The following is a 22,480-nucleotide window of genomic DNA, read 5'->3' as shown; positions in this document are numbered from 1 at the left end:
GCAGCTCTGGAGCAAACCCCAGTCTCCTGGAACAGCCTCACTAGGGGCACTCACTGGATGGTGGATTATTCAAGCCCCCTGTAAGTCAGACTGGCAGCTTATGAGAGCTTCAGTCCAGCTCTGCACAAACCATGACTGCCAAGCAGAATAGTGGCCCATGCTTTATCCAGCTGCCAGTGCCCCAGAAGGACCAGAAAATCAACTCTTGGGATACGGACAAGCAGAGAGGCCAAAGAATAAGAGAATCATTTAAAACAAACATGTCTCTTAGATTCGGTGACCTAGGACAGGAACTTTGGCAAGCTTTTCACATGTTTGTAATGAAGCTCCATTATCAGCCCTCCCCTGGTTCCTCAGGGACCCTGGGAGAACCCTGAGTGTCTTCTCCATGCATGGCTCTTTCCCTGAGTTGGTGCAGTTATTAGGATATGTTTTTGCTTAACCAAATTAAAAGCAAAAGATATACAAATCTGGCACAAGGCCTGGCATTGAGCAATTAGTTGAATGGAAGCCCCACTACTGGTTCTGCCAAGCATCCCAGGCTCTTCAAGGCTGTCAGCCAGAGTTTAATGGCAAGACCTTACTTTTTCTGGAGTTCTATCTTGGTTAGGGTCCACTCCCCACATATGATGACCATGTGTCTCCTAAATTTCTCTCATCTGCATACCCCACACAACTGTGCTCAGCCAGACCTGATACATGTCAAGCTTGCAGATTCTCTGGGCCCTGTGCCTTCTTGCCTGGCTATACTTCCAGAACCAATCTCTGTAGTCAGGACAGTTTCCACAAGGGTTCTCATCTCATGCCAGGCCTATCCTACTTTCATGCCTTCTCTGAGTCGAAATCAACAGATAGGACCCCTAGAGTGATGCTTTAAACAAACTGCATTGATCAGACATTGGCCCATCAGCTTTTCATGACTGAGGAACAAATATCTAGATTTTAGAAATTCTATGTGCTGAAAAATCAGTAAGATTGGCAGAACTTGCTCAGTGGTGCTTGCCCAGCCCTCAGAGAAGAATTGCCCTTTCTTGCCTTCATTGGGCCATTTCAGTAATAAATTTCTTATGAGCAACTCATTAAATCTTTCTAGGCCTCAGATATAAATCAAAAATTCCCTGTGGACACAGTTTTGGTGTTGTGGCAAAAGCACGGGACCTCAATTGCAAGAACAGAATTCAAAGGATAATGATTTCATTTACTAGATGCATAAACATGGGTAAGATAGCATCTCTGGATTCCAGTTTCTTCATCTATAAAATGGTAATAGTAAAAATATCTTCCTAAATAGATTGAGTCAAGGTCTAAAAGAGAAAAAAATATAAAAATTTCTCATAAACTGAAAGCACAATACAGTGTTACATATTATGGTTATTTATAGCTGACTTCTCAAAGAGGTTGTTAAGATTTTAAAAGGCTGCCAAGGACTGAGTAAGAAGAAAGACAAAGTAAATTTAAGAAGCCTCCAGCTTTCAGTAACGGCAAAGTAGCTTGGCCAGACTAACTCTTCTATAGATAGCAATAATTAAATCTGTGTAAAATATTTAAAAAGCGCTGAAGAACATCAGAAGCAGGAAGAAAATGGATGGGAAATCATTCATTTTAGAACAGGAAGGTCACTGGTGAGATTTGTGAATCAGCAAATTTCCACTGAGGGCATTTCTTAATCCCTGTAGCTCAGGGCAGTAGAAAATGTAATCTTACTAGCTGAGGGGTCAGAGAATAGAGTTCTGAGCTGGCAAAACCATTGAAAAGTTGGTGGGGAGGGGTATCCTGAGAAAGGAGCTACAGAGGAAGTAAGGACAAAATATACAAATAAACTCTGCCAAATCTCATTACTTAACTGCTGAACAAGAAAGAATACAGAAGCTAAAAGCTTAAAGAACTGAGCATAAATTTCAACTATTTCCCATCCAGGAAACAGAGAATTTGGAGTTCAAGTCCAGTCAAATTGTCAGCTATAACAAATATCAACATTTTTCAAAAACAGTTAACAAAATATAGTCTCTATAACATCTTTTATAATGTTGTCACATAATAAAAAATTATCAGACATGCTAAGTAACAAGATTATGTGACTTATACTCCAAAACAGAGCAGTATGCTCAAGAACTTCTAAAAATATATATTTTAATGAAAGAATGGAACATATTAGCAAACAAATAGTGATTGTATTTAAAAAAAAACTGGATGAAGACTATAGAACAGAAACCAAAATAGCAGAAAATTTAAATTGGCAGAAAAAAGAAAAACAGTGAACTCAAAGGCAGATGAGTGGAAGGGATTCAAACTAAAAAGCAGGGAGGAGGGCCAGGCACGGTGGCTCAAGCCTGTAATCCCAGCACTTTGGGAGGCCAAGGCAGGTGGATCACAAGGTCAAGAGATCGAGACCATCCTGGTCAACATGGTGAAACCTCATCTCTACTAAAAATACAAAAAATTGGCTGGGCACGGTGGCACATGCCTGTAATCCCAGCTACTCAGAAGGCTGAGGCAGGAGAATTGCCTGAACCCAGGAGTCGGAGGTTGCGGTGAGCCGAGATCGCGCCATTACACTCCAGCCTGGGTAACAAGAGCAAAACTCCGTCTCAAAAAATAAATAAATAAATAAAGCAGGGAGGAAACTTTTTGTTTCTAAACCAAATTAAACAAAATTATGTAAACTAAGTAACTAAAACCAAACAGGACTTTAGTTACTTAGTTTACATAACATCAAGCAGTCTAATATATTTGTAATAGGAGTTCCAAGAGTAAGGCAAAGAAAGAATGAAGCAGAGAAAAATATTTGAAAATATAATGACCAAAAATTTCCCAAATTACTTGAGAAAGTTTCACTTACAAATTCAAGAAGTCAAATAAATCACAAGAAGAATAAATACAATCAGTACCATAACATAATATTAAATTCTGGAATCTATAAATAAAATCTTAAAAGCAACCAGAGAAAAATTACACATTATGTACAGAGGCAAAATCATGTGAGTTTTACTGATTTCTCACAACAAATAGTGAGGGCCACAATCCAATGGAAAGACATCTTTAAAATGATGAAAGAATAAAACTGACAACCAAGAATTCTATACACAGGGAAATTATCCCTAAAATAGTAAGGCAAAAAACAAAAAACATTTCAAATGAACAATAACCAAGAAAATTTGTAGCCAGGAGACTTACCATTTTAAAAAAAAAATGAAAGAAATTCTCTGGCTGAGGAGAAGTAATATCAGATAGGAATTCAGATAGATCAACAAAAGAAATGACTAGCACTAAAAATACTCCATATTGCCTAAATATAAGGGAACATCTTTAATTTTTCATTTGCTTCAAAAATATAGGACTGTTAAAATAAAACAATTGTAACGTTTTGTTGTGGTGTATACGACATGCAGATGATATGCAGATTACATGATATGCATATATGTGTATCTGTTTATAATAATGCAAAGGAAAGTTTACATTATTACAAGGCAATGATGTCAATGAAACTATACTGTTGCAAGTTTCCTATAGTTCATTTGAAGGAATAAACACTTGACACTGTGAAAAGTTAAAGATGCATATAGTAAATAGTAACCACCAACTGTAAGTAGAACAACTAGTTTAAAAGATGTATGGTTGAAAAGCCAATATTTGAAGTAAAATTGGGTATCAAAATGTGTTGGACTTTCACAAAACAAGGCAGGAAATGTAAAATAGAGGAACAAAAAATAGTTAAAACAAATGAAAGCATGATAGATCTAATAATATCAGTAACTATAATAATATAAATGGATTAAACTCTCAAATAAAAGGCCAACATCCTTAGGCAGCATTAAAAAAATCAAGACTCATATGCTGTGTACAAACTGCAATTTTCAAATACCAAAACAAAAATAAAATGTAAAAAGTTGAAAGGGTACATAATGCAACACTAACCATAAGTAAGGTGAGACCACTATGCTAATATCATCTGCAATAGACTTTCAAAACAAAGAACTTGAATGAAGATAAAGATAGACATCTTCTATACAGGAGTCAATTTATCTACACAACACCAGGATTATGAATATAAATGTACTTAATCATAAGACTTCAAAATATAAGAGGGAAAATATTTACATATGTTAATACTAGTCTCTCAGCATTTGATAGCCAAAAGATTAGTAAGAATATAGACTATCTGAACAATACTTTCTGCTATCTTGTTCTAATATTTGTAGAACTCCATTCCTAAAATTTCAGAATGCGCATTCTTTTCAAATGTACGTTAAATACTTATCAAGTGAGATTATATGCAGAGCCACTAATAGTCTGAACAAATTTCAAAAAATTGAGATCTTGAAAGTATGTTCTCTGGCCAAATTGAAATTAAATTAGAAATAAAGTCAATAGGATAGCTAGAAAAGCTCTAATATTTAGAAACAGAACGAAGCACTTCTAAATAGTCAATGAATTTTAAAAAAAGATATCAAGAGAAATTAGAAAATATTTTGAACTTAATAAAAATACAACATATTAAAATTTATAGACAGTAGCTAAAGAGTGATTATAACATCAAATGCATAAATTAGAAACAAAGAAGTTTTAAGATTATCTAACTTTCCACCTTAAGGGTATAGAATAAAAAATAAATTAAAACCAAAATGTGTAGAAAGAAAGAAGTGATTTTTAAATAGCAAAAAAAATAAATCATTGAAATTATGAATGGAGAATTTATCACAGAAGATTCTTCAGGGCCAGGCATGTTGACTTATGTCTGTAATCCCAACAGTTTGACCCCATCTCTACTCAAAAGTACAAAAATTATCTGGGTGTGGTGGCAGGTGCCTGTAATCCCAGCTATTCAGGAGGCCAAGGCAGGAGAATCACTTAAACCTGGGAAGTGGAGGTTGCAGTGAGCTGAGATCACACCATTGCACTCCAGCCTGGGTGACAGAGTGAGACTGTCTCAAAAAAATAAAAAAAGAAGAAAAGATTCTTCAGAAATAATAATAAGGAAATTTTATAAATAACTGAACATGTATTGCTGTGTGCTTTACTAATAGCTAATCTGGGCTCATATGAACATATACACATATGTTTCTTACTTTCTAATATGCACACACATATATCAGACACACACACATATATATATGAGAATGATAAAATAAGTGGAGCAAAATATAAACATTTGTTGAAACTGGATATAGACAACATGGGATTTTTTTCAACTATTCATGCAACTTTTCTAAAATCCGATGTTATAATCAAAGCAAAAGTTATTTTGAAAACTAAGAATAAGCCCAGATTAGTTATCATGGTGAAAAAAGAAATGTACACAGCTTATACTGGGTCAAATCTCTTAAAAAAAAAAAATAAGCTCAGGCCCCAAATTTTAGTTTCATTTCTTACTCTATCTGGAATCCAGAAAACTGATGTAACTTCTTAAAAGGCTGTTTCCCTTAAATTGAAAGTTAAAATCTCAAAATGCCTGATATTTCTTCATGAGGCATCTACACATTACAGAATCCTCTCATAAACTTGAATTATGTTCTGACTTACTGTTGAAAGCTGAATTTCCTCTTTTTTTTTTTCTATTCTCTTCTCTGTCAGCCCATCTATCACTTCTCTCTTCTTCTCTCTTCTACTTTGAAAGTAGATTTCAAAGTCTACTACTTTCTTCTGTAGGAAAAAAGATTAGGACGCTTGTAGTTCTAGCTACTTGGGAGTCTGAGTGTGGATGGTCGCTTGAGCCCAGGAATTTGAGACCAGCCTGTGACATATATATATATATACAGGTTAGTATATATATATATGCATGCATTTTAAAGACAGGTTATCATCCTAACCTTTTTTCATTGGAAGAGGTTAGGATTATATCCTGTTCTGTATACACAAAAAAGAGGTGAGGGATGAATCTGAATCTGAAAGCATATCACAGCTATAAGAGGAAGGGAATTATGCAGAAAGGCCAGTCAACATATATCCATTCTTTCTCTGTCCCCAAAATATTATCTTATTCATAAATATGAAGAAACCTATTGGATGATGATCTTTTGTCCCCATCCTCAAAACTTATGATAAGAAAAGAAACAGAACATCCTATTTATTGAAGATATATAATGTATCTGTGTCTTAGTCCATTCCAGCTGCTATAACAGACTACCATAAACTGAGTGGCTCATAGCCACAGAAATTCATTTCTCACGGTTCTAGAAGCTAAGTCCAAGATCAAGTCATCAATAGATTCAGTGTGGTGAAGGCCCTCTTCACAGAAGGCCATTTTTTCACTGTAATCTCATGTGGTGGGAGGAATAGAGGTCTGTCTGGGGTCTCTTTTGTAAGGGCACTGATCCCATTCATAAGCACTATGCTTTTGTGACCTAATCACCTCCCAAAGGTTCTACCTCCTAATATCTTTACCTTGGGAGTTAGTATTTCAACATATAAATTTGCAGGGAGACACAAAGATTTAGTCAACAAGAGCCTGTCATACTTTTGGGTACTTTGATACATGGTTATTCTACCTCACCATCTTTTAAGGCATGTTAATAGATCAAAAAGGATAAAACATTGTTCAAATGAAGTTGAGATTCCCATATATTAAATAATGTTTTCAAGAACACAATTCTATCAGGTAAATAATTTGTCCATACCAGCATACCCTCTCTTATTCTCTGCCTAGCTACTGTTACAAAAGATTTTGATCCTAGTTTTTTCCAATTCCTACCTATCCTAGGTAATTCTCATAGTTCTACAAATCCAAAATATTGCTAGACAAATTGGTTAATTAGATAGATGATAGATTAGATAGATTAGGCCTTTAGGCCATTAGATGATTGATTGATTGATGACTGATTGATAGATTAAAAACCTGGTCTCATACTAGACTCAGAACATCCATTCATTTGTTAATTAAAATTCATGTACTATTCCCTCATTTTATACCAGGCACAGACCCAGCCAATATGGAATGGGGGGAAAAAGTTGAATAAGGTAAAATGTCTATACAGTCAGCTACAAGCTACAAAGAGATGTACTATATCTACCTCTATTCCCTGTATGATCCTAACATAAAAATATATATTCAGGAAATGTTAAAATGGAATAAGTAAGACTGAACTACCCAAGAAAAAATAACACATATCTCTCCAGGAGGGAACAGGATTGAGTGGACAGAGAGCAACTTGTGATTTTAAACTGTAAAACAAAATAGCAGCAGAGATGTGGATACCCAGGATACCAAAATAGCAGAAGATGTCAGAGAACCTGACTGGAAGACTGAAGCTGCCCCTCAGCTCTTTCACGTGAAGAGAGAATTCCAGCACCAACATCTAAACTCCTACCATAAATAATGTCAAGAGCTGACAACTTATAGCTTATTCTTTAAAACAATCCCATATTTATATAATTATCACATTCTTTTTTTGTCACAGATGAGGAAACAAAGATTAATTAAGTTCCTTATCTGAGTTCACTTAATTCCTAGGTGGAAGAGTTTATTACACACCCAAGCTGCTTAATCCCCAGGTCTTCATCTCCCTGGCTCCCATGTCTTTTTCTTCATTATATCATATCTATTAGATATTTTATTGCTTTTTATTTTCTCCAATAAATGACCTGGATATCTCTATGTTAGGATTTGTGTTATACACATGGGATCGAGGTGGATATAGTACACCTCTTTGTCGTTTGTAGCAGCTAACTGCACATTCTGTCTTATTTGACGTTTTCACCACTCTCTGTAGTAGCTGGCCCCGTGCCTGTTATAAAACAAGGAGATAGTACATGAATTTCAAATTAACAAATGAATGGATGTTCTGAGTCCAATGTGAGGCCAGGTATCCATCTGCCTGTCTGTCCGTCCATCCATCCGTCCACTCATCCATCCATCCATCTTCCTAACAATCCTACAAGCAGGTAATAATATTTTAATTTTGCTGAAAAGAAAACAGGCTTAGAGAACTTAAGGAGCTGGTTTAATATCACACAGGTAACTAGCATTAAAGTCAATAGTTAAAGCCAGTTCTTAATTTAGAAAAACAGGCTCTCAACCACCATTACCCCTCACCAGGATGAAACTTTCACTTCTTTCTAAAGCATTTTTCTCCTGCCAGGATCACGTATAGTAACAGTATCCTCCAAGTCTCCAGGGCTTAATACAATATAGATCTATTTCTCAGTCAGCTACATGTCTAGAGCAGTGTCAGAAGACAGTGTCAGAAGACAAAATAAGAAATCAGTTTATCATAGACACACAGAGACTCAGTCTGACAGAGACTCGAAATCGACAGATCCTTTAAAATAGTCAAAAGAAAGAAGAAGAAGGAAGAAGCGGGGGGGAGAAGGAGGAGAAAGACAAGGGGAGGAAGAGGAAGAAGAAAGGGGAAGAAGAAAAAAAAAGAAAAAAGGAGGAAGAGGAATTAGAGGAGGAGGAGCAGTAAAGGGGAAGAAGGTGAGAAGGAGGGAGAAAAAGGGGAGGGGAAGAGGAGGAAAGAAAAAGGAAAAAAAATTAATGTATCAAATTTCATATTGCAAGTTAAAGCTTCCACCCAGAATTGCCACATAGCATTTCCATTCGTATGTCACTGACAAAAGCAAGATTCTATGGCCACAGATAATTTCAATGTAGGTGCAAAAGTGCAAACCAACCATGTGCTAAAACAGGAGAAAACCTAATATCTGTGAACACAAGCTCTCTCTCCCATTCTGCAAAGATAGGTACCATCAGTGCTGATACAGAAAGGAAGAGCTTGAGATCTCCTGCTTACCAGACAGGCAACATCCACCCAGCTGACCACAGTGCCTGGTGAGCCTCTCTTACAAGGTTCCTGTGCAAAGCCCAGTCTCTACTAACATTCATGCTTGAACTCAGAGTGGCACTGCCATGAACTAGTGGGGTATAGATTGGACAGTGTTTTTGCTCCCTTAGTTATCCAAATGGATAGGCAAGTGACCCAGCCCAACACTTGAGAATCCAGCATTAGTGTTCACAACCTCCCTAAAGAGTTCGAGGGAAGGACTTATACCAACAAAGTCAGCTGAAGTGTGGATAAGCTTGGAGTTTTAGGAGAATCCCTCTGCAAATCATCACAACTGGTGTCTCGCCGGAAGAAATCATATCAGTTATTTTAACAGACTTTTAACACAAAACTTGTTATCTAGGTTTAAACAATTATTAATGAGATATCAAAAAAGGTAAAAAGATATACTAAGGTATCACAGAGATAGTGTAGGAAGAGCTACTATCTGAGGGAACAAAGAAAAAAAGGCTGAAGCTATTAAAATTTAGAAAGGTGAATGAGGGTCTCATGAATGAAAGAAGGTCCAAAGAATGGAATAGTCACATAGACCCTGAGATTTCTGAGACTGGGGTTGCCCTCTCCTGAGCTGTGCTTGTGTCTCTGAGGAAGGTGCTATGAGGCTGATTCGATGAGCATTAAAAAAAAAAAATCAATTCCTCTGCTGCAGCAGAAGCAAACTGCTGCTGCTTGGATAAAGAAGGGAACCTGGGTCTCCATCAAAAGCACACAGGAAGCAGACAATAGGGAGAAAGTTTCTCTTCTTTCTCCTGGCTTCCAGTTTCCCTCTGGTATTCCTTATTAACAGAACCTATCATGGAGCTAGGTGGCAAAGCAGAAATGAAGTTATAGGCTCCTGGTCCCAGCATCACAAATCTGAGTGCAGAACAGTGGCTTGGAAGCCAGGAGACAGTAGCTTAATATCTGGCCCAGCTGGGCTATGACGAGGCCAGCAGCCATTGCTGAGGTGGATTCCCCAGACAGGGGACTTGAAATGGAAATTGGAGAGATGGGTTTCCTAGAACATTTGGAAGCAAATTGAATCAAAGGGTGAGTGAGTCCAAGTGAGTATGCCAGGACAACAAGGTGGGAAGCCAGACTGTAGATTAGGACAAGGGAGACTGTGGAGCTGGTGTTGAGAGAGGGAGCTGCAGGAGCCAGCCTGGTAAATGTGAGAGCATGGCAAAACATGAGGAGCATAGAGAATAATGAAACAAGAAGGCAAAGAAATTTGCAGGACCAAGATGTCTAAACTCTCTCTGAGAAAGATAGAAATAGAGCTTGTATATCTAATTATCAGTCAACCTCAGTTCGTATTTTAGAAGAAATACATAAATAAGTTCGTGTGTGTGTGTGTGTGTGTGTGTGTGTGTGTGGTGTGTGTGTGTTATGCACATGAGCTGGTACATGCATGTATATCCCATGAGACTGTTCCTGAAGAATCTTGTAACAGTGATGCATGGACAATATAATATGTATTTATTATGGTTGGTGAAAAGAATTGGATCTTAATGGAGAAGGTGATTGTTATTCATGATTTCCAAATGGTTAACTAGATCCAGAGGATTTGCATTAAACCAAGTCATTCCCCTTCTATGCTTGCTGGCCATGATAGATGGAAATGTCAAGTCCCATGAGATCTCAAGGCTTACATTTACTTTCTACCAGAAATGAGGCATTTTTTTCCTCACCATTTCTGCCCTGAGTCTCATTTCTACAAACAGTGTTGGCGATACTTCTGTGCATTTGATCTTCAATTTCTCACTTCTATTAAAGGGCATTCTCAGCCCACAGCACAGTTTCTAAGGCAGATATTTTTCTGACATCAAAAGGAAAAAAAAAGGATGAGAGAAAGAAGGTGACTCTGAATATGAAATGCAAGATTTCACAGAATCATGGATTTTCAAGCTAGAATGTACTTTAGGAAATACTGAGTTTAGTGTTTTCAAGCTCTGTTTTAAATAGAAGAATTTCTTGCACTAGGTTTTGGAACTGATAATTTCTTGAATGAATAAATGACGCAGAATATGTGGCAGAGGACCTTGTAGGTAGAAGAAATTATAAGATCAATAATACAGTAGTCATAACATTTCCCAGGGTTTTCTGGAATTTAGAATATTGAAGCCAAAGTGCAAGATAGAAAAAGTAGAGAAATCTTCTGCATTTCAACTTATGGTTAATGATTGTAGAAGAAGTACAGAGATTTTAAGCAATAAAGATATACAACCAGATTTGGATTTCAAATACATTAGGTCAGAAACTATGCAAAAAAAAAAGAGGAGGGAGATAAATTAGGGTTCTTTAGAGAAACAGAACCAACAGGCTATATAAAGATATATTGGAGGAGATTTACTATAGGAATTGACTCATATAAATTTGGAGGCCAAGGAATCCCATGATACACAATCTGCAAACTGGAAAATGAGGAAAGCTAGTGGTGAAATTTAGACCAAGTCCAAAGTCCTGAGAAACAGAAAAGTCAACAGTGTAACTTTCAGTCCAAGGTTAAAGGTCTAAGAACCAGAAGCTTCAATGTCCAAGAACAAGAAAGAATGAATGTGTTAGCTCAAGCAAAGAGAGAGGGAGAAGAACAGAGAAACAATTAGTCCTTCTCCCACCTCTTTTTACTATTCAGGCCCTCAAAAGATTAGAATGATACCTGCCCATGTCACAGTAAGATCAGATCTTCTTTACTTAGCCAACTCATTCAAATGCTAATTTCTTTTGAAAATAACCTCACAGACATACCCAGAAATAATGTTTTGCCACCTATCTGAGTATCCCCTAGCCAGCCAAGTTGATAGATAAAATTAAAAGTCACAGGGGGATTTTTCAGTAATAAAAACGAGAAATAATACAATCTATACCTGAGTAGTGGAATTGGAAAAATTAGGCTAGGAAGAAAAAAAACTCAAGAGACGTTTAGGAACTGGCTAGTTCTAGATGACAGAGGACAGAAAGGAACATGGAAGAATCTAAAATAATCCCTAGGTCTCCAGCCTGAGCTAATGACGGTCTTCCCTGAACTGAGGAAGACAGGAAAAGCTGGGGTACCGTGACTGTGTTTGTTTTCAGATACATTAAACTAGGCTCAAGATGGAAACATTAAAGGGAAAAAATTTTTTAAAAGGCTAAGATAAAACGCTAGCCAGCTTCAGGAGTGGAAGGCAAGGGACAGTAATCAGTATTGGGAAACAAGACTAGGAAGGGACATATAGTGTAGGCAGTGCCAAGTACGACTTCCTGTTTCAGGTAAATCCAGCATCAAGTATCAAAGCCAGCAGAGACTAATCAGACACAAGGCCTAGCTAGGAACCACGGGATGTCCCAGTAAACGAGGATCAATTTCCACAGAATTACAATAATGGCTGAGGCCTTTCTCCCCGCCATCCCCTTTTCTAGGTCTTTAAAGCCTAACAGTTCACACCCAGCTTCCAACAAAGGAGATGAGCAAAGCTAAACTTTATTTCAGTGCTTCTGCATTCTACTTCCAAGGAAGCATATAACCAGTAAGCTGGAAAAGGGTGTCTCTAACTCACGGGAGATGGAGCTGTGTGGGTAGTGGCTTTGGGGAGCAGTCCAACCTCGGAGGAGTGTGAATTACCACCCGCACACACAGAGTGGCTCTCCTCAACTGTCTGCCAAGGAAGGGATGGTTCTCAACCAAATCAGTCTGTGACTGCCAAAAGCTCTTATGAGGGCCCAGTTTTCCAGCAGGAAACGTAACCTGAATTGGAAAACATGACTGTAAGCTGGAAAACAAACAGCTCAAAATATCTGTGTCCTGAAATGAACCATAAGCCATTCTGTCTCCAGAACCGAATCCACTTAATCAAAGGAGCAGAGGGTCAAGGGAGCCACAGAAAGGAGGGTGAGAGGAAGGATAGACCACTTGATAGAAGGAAAGAAATCAGGAAATATATAACAAAATGAACATTGAGTCTTTACTATATGCCAAGATCTGTGTGGGGAGGTCTGCATTCATTTTCTTATGAAGCCTTTCAATGACGTTATGACACATGGAGAAGCTGGAAACCCTGAGGTTAATTAACTTACCCAAGATCACATAATTAGAATGGAACAGAACTGAAACTTGAACTCAGATTTAGTGACTTCAAAATTAACATGTTTTCACCAGATTCCTTTGCACCCAGAAAGGGGGAAGGAAGTGTTATTGAATACTACCTTGGAGAAGACTTTTCAAGCTCTTATTAGATTTTTGAAAATTAAAGATGCAGAAGTGACCAACATCAGAGCATTCCTAGTCCCTGAGTTACATGTATAGGGAGTGACTTGAAAAATCAGTCAGATACTATAGGACTGTTTCTCTTTTCTAGAAAATCTTTCCTTCTCTTCCTTCTTTTCTGGGTTTTCCCTGACCGCCAAAGCTCCAGTTGATCTATCTGCATATGAACTTTCACATATGATGTTTATTCAGGGAACTTTATATGGTCAAAAGAGTTTAAGCAATTTAGCAAGCCACCTCATTGATAAATGACATGACTGAAATTTAAACTCAGGTCATAGAATCTTTCCAAGCAATTTCTACTGCATAATAACTGTCTCTATAACATGTGCTTAGAGCAAGGAGGTGCAAGATAAACACTGACTATCAATTTGTCAATACTAGCTGCTGACATATTTTAGTTACCACTATTCCATTGGTGACTTCACAGAAAGTCTCAGGATTGGCCAGTGACAATGTGAAATTACTAAGGTAAACTGTGAAGTGATATGCAAATGAAAGCAATTATTATATTTTTAATGGATTCTCTTGACTCGGTACCTGAAACTACAGCTACTCATTCAAAGATGACAGTTGAAAACTATCATAAAAATAGAACATTTAGTCATTTGCTAAGAAATGATTGCCTTTCTAAAACCTGTGGTAAATATTAAGTGACTTACTCAAAGTCACACAGGTAGAAGATGGTGAAACAGAAATACAAACCTAAGCAATTTTTCTCCAGCAACTAAAATTGAAATCACATTCTCTTTAGGCATAGAACATTCAGTGAAATGGGTAACATCATTATATATGTCTTCATTTTATAAATAAGGTAATAAGAAGTTACATCTCTTATGCAAAGGACCCACAGCCAGTGTGCAGTGGAGGTAGGATTTGCATTCAGGTTGTGTGACCCCAAAGTTGGCAGAACTAACCACAATGCTACAGCTGCTACCTTATATGAAAAATAAAAAGAAGACAAAAAAGCACAGGACTTGTTTAATATTTATAGTTCGTAAAACAGTAGTTTTACAGCCTTAATTTGTTTAGGCTACTATCACAAAATATCTTGGACTGGGTAACTTATAAACAAAAATGGATTACAGTTTTGAAGGCTGGTAAGTCTAAGACTGAGGAGCTTCAGTGTCTGATGAAGGGTCACTCTCTGCTTTATAGATGGGGCCTTCTAGCTCTGTCCTCAGATGGCAGAAGGGGCAAATGAGCTTCCTTTGTCCTTTTCTTTTCTTTAATAAGGGAACTAATTCCATCCATGAGAGCTCTGCCCTCATAGTCTAATCAATTCCAAAAGGCCCCACCTCTTAAGACTGTTTTATTGTGGATTTGGTTTCAACATATGAATTTTGAGGGTACCCAAACATTTAGACCATAGCAAGTAGAGATCTGATAGGTATAAATATAATTGCCCATTATAATCATCAACTATTCCTTAAACTCAACTCTTTTTATCTGTCTCCACTAACAACACTGAAATTCAGGGTCATCATGTTTTCTATAGACACCCTCTAATATCTCCCTATCTGCTATTTCCATTCTACAACCTATCCTACATGCTGCCATAGGAAGAATATTTTAGAGACATGAATCTGATGATGTCCCTTCCCCACTTAAAAACCTTCACTAGCTCCCTCTTTTCATTAGGAAAAAGCCCATGGATTCTGGCACTATGTTTACAGGCCCCTCTACCCTGCCACGTGACCCCCTCTTGGGTCTCATTTAATACTGTTCCCTTACCACCCCTCACAATTTCTGCTCCTGCCACTGGACAACTTCCGATTCTGGTATTCTGCAAAGCTGTCTCCTACCTCTGTATCTCTGCTCATGATGCCGTCTCTGAGTGGAATGTTTTCTCCTCCCTTGTGCATTTGCAGAAAACTTCCCAGCCAAGGTACTCCCTCTTTAAGATCCTCTCTCTCTTCCAGTGCCCCCTTGAGACTGCTTCTGTAGGAATCAAATGCCTTTGTTGCTTTGCATGCTGCATGTCTCTCCACGCCCACACTATGGCAACTTGAGGTTAGAAAGCCTGCCTTAATCATCTTTGGGTCCTCAGAGCCTAGCACAGGAGGTCTGTAAATGCTTTTCGATGTGAAGTTAGCTGACTTCTCAGTTTCTCCCTCGCTGGTCCTCATAAATTGCCTTTTTGGGTACAGAAAATATGTTTTCCTTTACCGCCTCCTTCCCTGCCTTCCTTTCTCTCTCCTTGTCTTCTTTCCTCCCCTCCTATGTACTCTGAAGAGGTGAGAAAGCAAGAGGATCAACAAACAAGTAACTCAAAAGTGCCATTCAAATGCCAGCTCATATTATTTCTCTTGTGTCTATAAGAGAGAGACATAGAAGTAGAGAGAGAAAGAGGAAGTGGGAGAGGATGGAGGGTATGCAGCTGGCTGTGGGTAGAAGCACCCCCACTGGGCAGGACCTCACACTGTGTTTAATGGCGAGCCTACTTTGGGGGATGATGGGGACGGGGAGCAATAGATTGACTGCTGTGTGTACCAATTTGAAATTGCTAGCTATACCCTTATCTAACACTAGTGTTTCATGTCGCAAATCCAGTGTTACCACATGAAATAGCCAGCAAGTGCACCTCTGCCAGAGTTGGAGTAATTTGTTGTCGGCTGGAGTGAGAAGCTGACACAGTTAGCTCACAGAGATGCTTTTATTCAGATGTGCAGCCTTCCTCAGATTAACCATGACTGTCCCGGGTCATATGCTCTGAGCAAAAGCTCCTTGGCCAGTGCTGTTGCATTTTTAAAGAGAATCCCCCAATATGCTATCCAAATAATTTCTGACTTTCCCATCTTAGCTGTTCCCTGGTGGTGATACACGAGGATATTTGGAGATGTGGAATTCAGAAACAGAAGCTGGAGAAGTAAACATCTCTGTCTTGCCTCCCTCAAATCCATCCTCCAATGTAGTTTGCTAAAACTCCAATCTGATTGTATCACTCCTGTTTAGATACTCTCAGTGACCCTACTGCACTCAGATGAAGCTGAAGCTTCTTAACCTTCCATGCATGCCTATCTGCAATCTGGCCCCTGCTTACTTCCCACTGGCAACTTTTGTCTCTGACTTTTGGATCCGGTAACACCAAACTATTTGTCAGTTTCTGCACGTATTGTTTTTGTCTCCATGCCTTTGCTCAAGCAGTTCCTTCTGCCTGGAGTGCCCTTTCCTGAACCCCTGACCTCTCACCCATGTTGCTTAGAAAACTTCTACTAATCATTTAAGGTTTAGCTTAACTCCTCTAGTGTCTTCTAACCCTCTGGGTTAATTAATTTCATTCAGGTTCCCATAGTTCTTTGACATTTCTCCCCCATGTGTTACAGTGATCTCAGGAAGCAGCAGCATATATGGTCAGGAGCAGGTGAAGGACCAAGAGGAGTGGTAGGCGTGGTCTGCCCTGGGTGCAGACAATAAAGGGTGTATTATTTATGAATAATGTGAAAAAAATTAAAAACAGATTAAAAGTTTCATGTTCCTGCAATTCTAAACAATCTCAGTGATAAAATACTCTTCTCTACATGGACAGTCTATTCCCACATCCACTTGTGGTTAATAATGCAGGGTCTAGAATCAATACAATCAGCTCTACCATGTAATAGCTGTTTCACCTTGGGCATATTACTCATCTTTCTGTTCTTCAGTTCCTTCCTTTGTAAACTGAGGACAAGGAAGCTACCTGCCTGGTTAGTTCATCTGATGATTACATAAAACAATGCATATAAAGTAATTATAACAGTAACTGGGACTACATAACCTTTCTGTAAATGCTAACAACTATTTGCTGATGAGTTGGTATTCCTCCCTTGGGTTAAAACTTCCCCACTAGCTTAAAGGTCTTCGAGAATCTATCTTGCTTACTATTGTATACCTGCTGCCTAGCATAATAAGCATTTGTCGAATGAGTAAATGGGTCATATTCATACCTACATTATAAGTGCATGGCAGAATATGTGTATTGTAAATGGCACTCAGTAAATGTTTGCGGGGTGAATGAATAGTTAAACAAAAGGTTGGCTTGTAAAAGAAGAACAAACTTGCAAAGGAAACCAGATGTGATTCTTAAGAGACACAGATATAGGGTTAGAAAGGGTAGGCAAAGCTGATGGTGAGACTGAAAGAGACATCCAGGTTTACCTCTCCTTGAACTATTCCACAAGGTTGCACCTAATAAAATGAAGGTCTATGGAAATTGGAGTCATATCAACCAACTGCATGGCTTGCAGAGCTAGAGGAAGGAGAGGAAAATCCATCACATGGGTTCACATTACAAAGTAGCAGTAACAAAAGGGAACTCAAGAGGAAGACTTTCCCACAGTCTAAGCTCTACATTAAGACCATAAATACGACTGTGAAGAGGAAAATGAGGATCTTCCAATTCCTTATTCCAATCACTGTGTTAATGTTACTTTTTTTTTATATGGTTGACAAAGCTCATTACTATAATTCTTTGTATGTCATGCTTGACTAAGATATGATTGGATAGGGATTACTCTCAGATTTTCCAGGGTGTGACATCAACTAAACCCATGGTGATATTACTCATAAAACTATATCAGAGCCGTCAACAGGAGAGGGAAAGATTATACATTTAAGAGGCAACAGACGCTGGAGAGGATGTGGAGAAACGAACACTTTTACACTGTTGGTGGGAGTGTAAATTAGTTCAACCATTGTGGAAGATAGTGTGGCGATTCCTTAAGGATCTAGAAATAGAAATTCCATTTGACCCAGCAATCCCATTACTGGGTATATACCCAAAGGATTATAAATCTTTCTATTATAAAGACACATGCACACATATGTTCACTGTGGCACTGTTTACAATAGCAAAGACCTGGAACTAACCCAAATGCCCATCAATGATTGACTGGACAATGAAAACGTGGCACATATATACCATGGAATACTATACAGTCATAAGAAACAATGAGTTTGTGTCCTTTGTAGGGGCATGGATGAATCTGGAAACCATAATTCTCAGCAAACTGACACAAGAACAGAAAATCAAACACTGCATGTTCTCACTCATAGGCAGGTGTTGAACAAAGAGAACACATGGGTACAAGGAGAGGAGCATCACACACTGGGGTCTGTTGTGGGGGATGGGGAGGAACAGCGGGGGGTGGGGAGGTTGAAGAGGGATAGCATGGGGAGAAACGCCACATATAGGTGACAGGGGGACGGAGGCAGCAAACCACCTTGCCATGTGTGTACCTATGCAACAATCCTGCATGATCTGCACATGTACCCTAGAACCTAAAGTACAATTTAAAAAAAAAAGACGAACTCATAGGAATGTTTGGAATTTCCCTTCAAAAAAATGCCATTTCATTAATTCTTAGCTTTAATAAATAGAAAGAATGGGTCACACCTGTGTTCTAGTAAAACTTTTGCCAGATCATATATCATCACAAGGAGCCCAAAGGACCACATTAAACTGAATTCAAACAACAAAATAATATCTAATGTAAAAGGTCCTCTGGAGACTAAAAAAAGAATTGACTTCTTGAACATACATCCTACTAGCTAAGTGAAGATAGCTTCCACATGCCAACCCACCCCAACCTTTTAAGACTTATCTTTCTCAGAATTAAATGTCCCCTTTATCTAATCTTCACATAACATGAGTTTGTCTTTCCTTGCAATTTAAATCAGAAAAGAAGTATTTTCTAGCATGTGTTGGATAGACATAAGTTCTTCCACTATCATCCAAGTGCCCCATATCCAAAATGACAGGAATTATACAGGAGATCATATCTGATCACCTATTGAATTAGATAGCTTCCTCCATAGTAATTCTGTTTGAACTCATTCTGCTAATAGTTCTCTACCTTCTAAACCATTTGTTGGAAAGAATGGACAAGTATTGCTGCTTCTGCTGTCACAGAGAGACCCAAAATAGTAGAGGTTTTAATTATATAGTGTTTCATTTTTCTGAATAGGAGGTCCAAGTTTGATATAGCAGCTCTACAAACTAGAGACCCTAGTTATATCTGCCTTTTGCTCCACTGTTTTCAAAATGCAGCCTGCATCTCATGGTTCAAGGTGGCTTTCTTAGCCCTAATCATCATATGAGCCTACATTCTCACTGGCAAAAAGGAGAAAGGAATAATGGCGAGGTAGGTACACTCTTCCTTTTGAGAGTCCAACTGGAAGTTGCATGCATCGTGACTGCTCAATTCCAGTTGGCCAGAACTCAGTCACGTTCCAGTCACACATGAATAAGAGGAAGTCTTTAGGCTTGTCACAAAAAAAAAAATCGAAGATTCTACTACAATGAAAAAAAAGATAAAATGGATACTGGAGGACAACTACAGTTTCTGTTCTCCATGTTTTAAAACTCTTCCTTATATTTAAGTAAAATTTGCCTCTGATGAAAATAATTGATTCTCTGGAAATAAAATAAATAGTCTTATTCTCCTCAAAAAAATAAGTGCAACTGTCATGGAACTCCCCCCTACTCAATTTTTACTTTGCCAAGAAACACTAGCCTCCACTTCTTTGTTTCTTCTCTAATGTGGTTTCTACATACTTCTGCATCCTCATTGCATTTCTCTTGTCTCCTTTTTTGCCAATGTTTCTCTCACTTATCCAGAGTTCTTGTTTTATACCTCTATGATCACGTTGCAGTTTTAGCAGTAACATTCCTCATTTCACAAATATTCATTCCTGATATTTTCATAACTATGCTCAATATCAGTGATAACTCAAAGAAGACATGATTTTCAACTCCAGGGAACTTTTATATAGGCCAGCGCCACTTTAGACAACTGATTCGTAACAGCCATGGGCAACTCAATTCTCCTTCATATTTTTCACAAGAGTAAATAATTCATGCCTGCAACATTCAAAATTTTGGTAATTGACTTACTCACTGAGTTGAGGGACTTGATGTCCAGTGGGTTGTATCTTACTTTGATTTTCAGCTTGTTATTTCATAATTTGAAGCCCTGGTTTTCTCTTTGGATATTATGTTATCACTCCCAATTTTATGAATTTTGACTTTTTTTTTTTTGGCAGACATGCTCAGAGAAACCATTGATATGAGTGATTTGCTATAACCCAGATGTATTAGTCTGTTCAGGCTGCTATAACAAAGTGCCACAGACTGTGGCTCACAAACAACAGAAATTTATTTCTCACATCTGGAGGCTGGGAAGTTGGAGATCAATACAATAGCAGATTTTGTGTCTGGTAAGGGTCCTTTACATAGGCAGCAGTATTTCCCATGAGTTCTCACATTGCAGAAGAGAAGTGGGAGGGTCTTTTTTAATAAGAGCACTAATCCCACTCACGAGGGGCTCCTCCCTCATGATCTAATCACCTAATGAAGATCTCACCTCCTAATAACATCATGTTGAAGATTAGGATTTCAACATGTGAATCTGGGAGGGGACACAGTCTACAGCACTAGATATGATTCTAAGTACAACATACACTGCTTAGAAGAGTGTAGACAAATAAATGATTCTTTTTTTCCAAAATGAGAATTTTATTTCACTTTTCATTCCTCTTCTTTTTGTTAAAAATGCTGTAAAATAATCCTAACAGCATGAATGGCTATGCAGGTAATTAACCAATGCCAGCTGAATGCTGACCAGAAGGTTCCTAAGCCCACTGGCAAGCTAGTGCCAATGATACTCCATATTAGTAGCTGGTAATGTTGGCACAACTCTAAGAATTACGTGAACTCATCCTGTTCTGTGAGCTTAATCCTCATCAACAGAGGCTTTGCCCATGGTCCACCTCCTCTTCTGAAAAGAAATGCAAATGAGTATCATTTATAGCTTGGGAAGTTTTCAAATTCTCAGAAAAAATATACTTCTCTTGCTCTTGGGCCATGAATGAGGAGCCAACCAGAAGTTAAACAATTCTTATCCTGAGAGATTCATGTCAGCCAAAGGGCCATCTCTTCATTTGAAACCTCTGCCTCTTAGAGTAGAAGCCAAATATGAATCTTGTTCCATTGCTTCTACTTACTTTGTGTTATCATAATCATTCCTTTCCTGTGCCATCCATATGACAGAGGAAAGGAAGTAGTTAATCACAACCCCTCAAACATACCTCAGGATAATTTACTAGTACTATGCTGAAAGAAGGATGGCAGTCATTTCAACAATGGGGAAAATACTTTTTCAGTTTGTATTCCCATCTGTAAATTGGTACCCCCAGCAAATAAAAAGAAATAGAAACACGCAGAAAAATAGGTCCTTTCATCATTTTCTTTTGGGCGAAAGACAGGAGGGGGATTAATAAGTGTGAAAAGAGAGGGAGAGCCGCAGGGCTAAGTAAGCAAAGAGAGAATCCATTCCTTGCTAATGGCAGAGAGCATTCAGGGAAAAACACATCCTTTCACTGAAGCTAATAAAAGCTCTGCATTTCAGGTGACCTTTGAGCAGTAACAGACAGAGAGAGTGAAAAGTTCTTCCAAATAGAAATAAACGTCTCCTAGAAGGAAGTGACATCCCAGAGCAGGCAAGCTTTAGGCAAACACAACTGAGGACACACAATATTTTTTATTGCAACCTGCATCCAACCTCATGTCCCTCACATCCCACAGCCAGAACAATCAAGATAACTTATTCATGTTGAACATCTACTAAATTCCAGACGCTATGCAATAAAATCATCAATCCAGCCTGGACCACAGCAATGACAATTCTCTGTGTAGGTCACATTGATGAATGCCAACCAACAAATGCAACTGAAGTTGATTCCCAAGGTAGATGGACACTTAAAGAACATTGGTTTGTCAAGACATGTTAGAGCAGGGTGCCTGCCAGTTATATTCACGTAACACTGTTGCTTACTTAAACAAAACTCTCTAAAATATATTTACACACTATGAGAAGATAGAAACTAGAGAATACCATTTATAGATGATAGTGAATTACCTCTCCATTACTCAAGGTTTGTAGTAGCAACAAAGATGAAACCAGATTAGGGGCCATAGGACAATCTGAGGTATCATCAATTATTAGATGAGATACTTTATGCAAAACTCTAGCATGTTGCTTGGAAGAGTAATTGTTCAAGATATTATAGCTATTAGTGTATAATAGTAAATGTCATCAATATGATTGTTGATGTTATGATGATTACTGCTCTATATTATTTCTATATTATTTCTGAGCCCATTGCATAGCCATAATTTTTAAATTATCCCTATCTTATAGAGTTCATTTCTCAGAGATGAACTGGAGAAGATGATGGAAGACAACACAATAGCCAAGATATATTAAAAAATGTCTAGAAAACTAAAGACTGAAGAATGAATGCTTGGGAAAGTCAGCAGTCCTTTATATTCAAGTTAATATAAGTAAACTAAGAGACCACCATGCCTGGGCTGGGATCTTGTCACCAATTAAAGGAGGTAGACTGTGGACTCTAGAATAATGTGGCAGTTTCTGATTGCAGAAAGGAAGGAAGAAGAAGGTAAGTCTGTGTACCTAGGTGGAGGACATATTTCAGC

The 22,480-nt window shown here is 38.2% G+C and overlaps 1 long non-coding RNA gene across 1 annotated transcript in view; it reads right to left on the bottom strand.

Moving 5' to 3' along the window:
• The window catches only part of LOC144579442 (uncharacterized), a 275,742-nt gene that overhangs the window by 81,065 nt on the left and 172,197 nt on the right, over positions 1–22,480 (bottom strand). The window lies entirely within an intron of this gene.

The sequence above is a fragment of the Callithrix jacchus genome, chromosome 1 (genome assembly GCF_049354715.1).
Source record: "Callithrix jacchus isolate 240 chromosome 1, calJac240_pri, whole genome shotgun sequence".
Classification (NCBI taxonomy): domain Eukaryota; kingdom Metazoa; phylum Chordata; class Mammalia; order Primates; family Cebidae; genus Callithrix; species Callithrix jacchus.
Note: the sequence above shows the minus strand (reverse complement) of the source record. Positions and strands in the feature narration are given on the sequence as shown.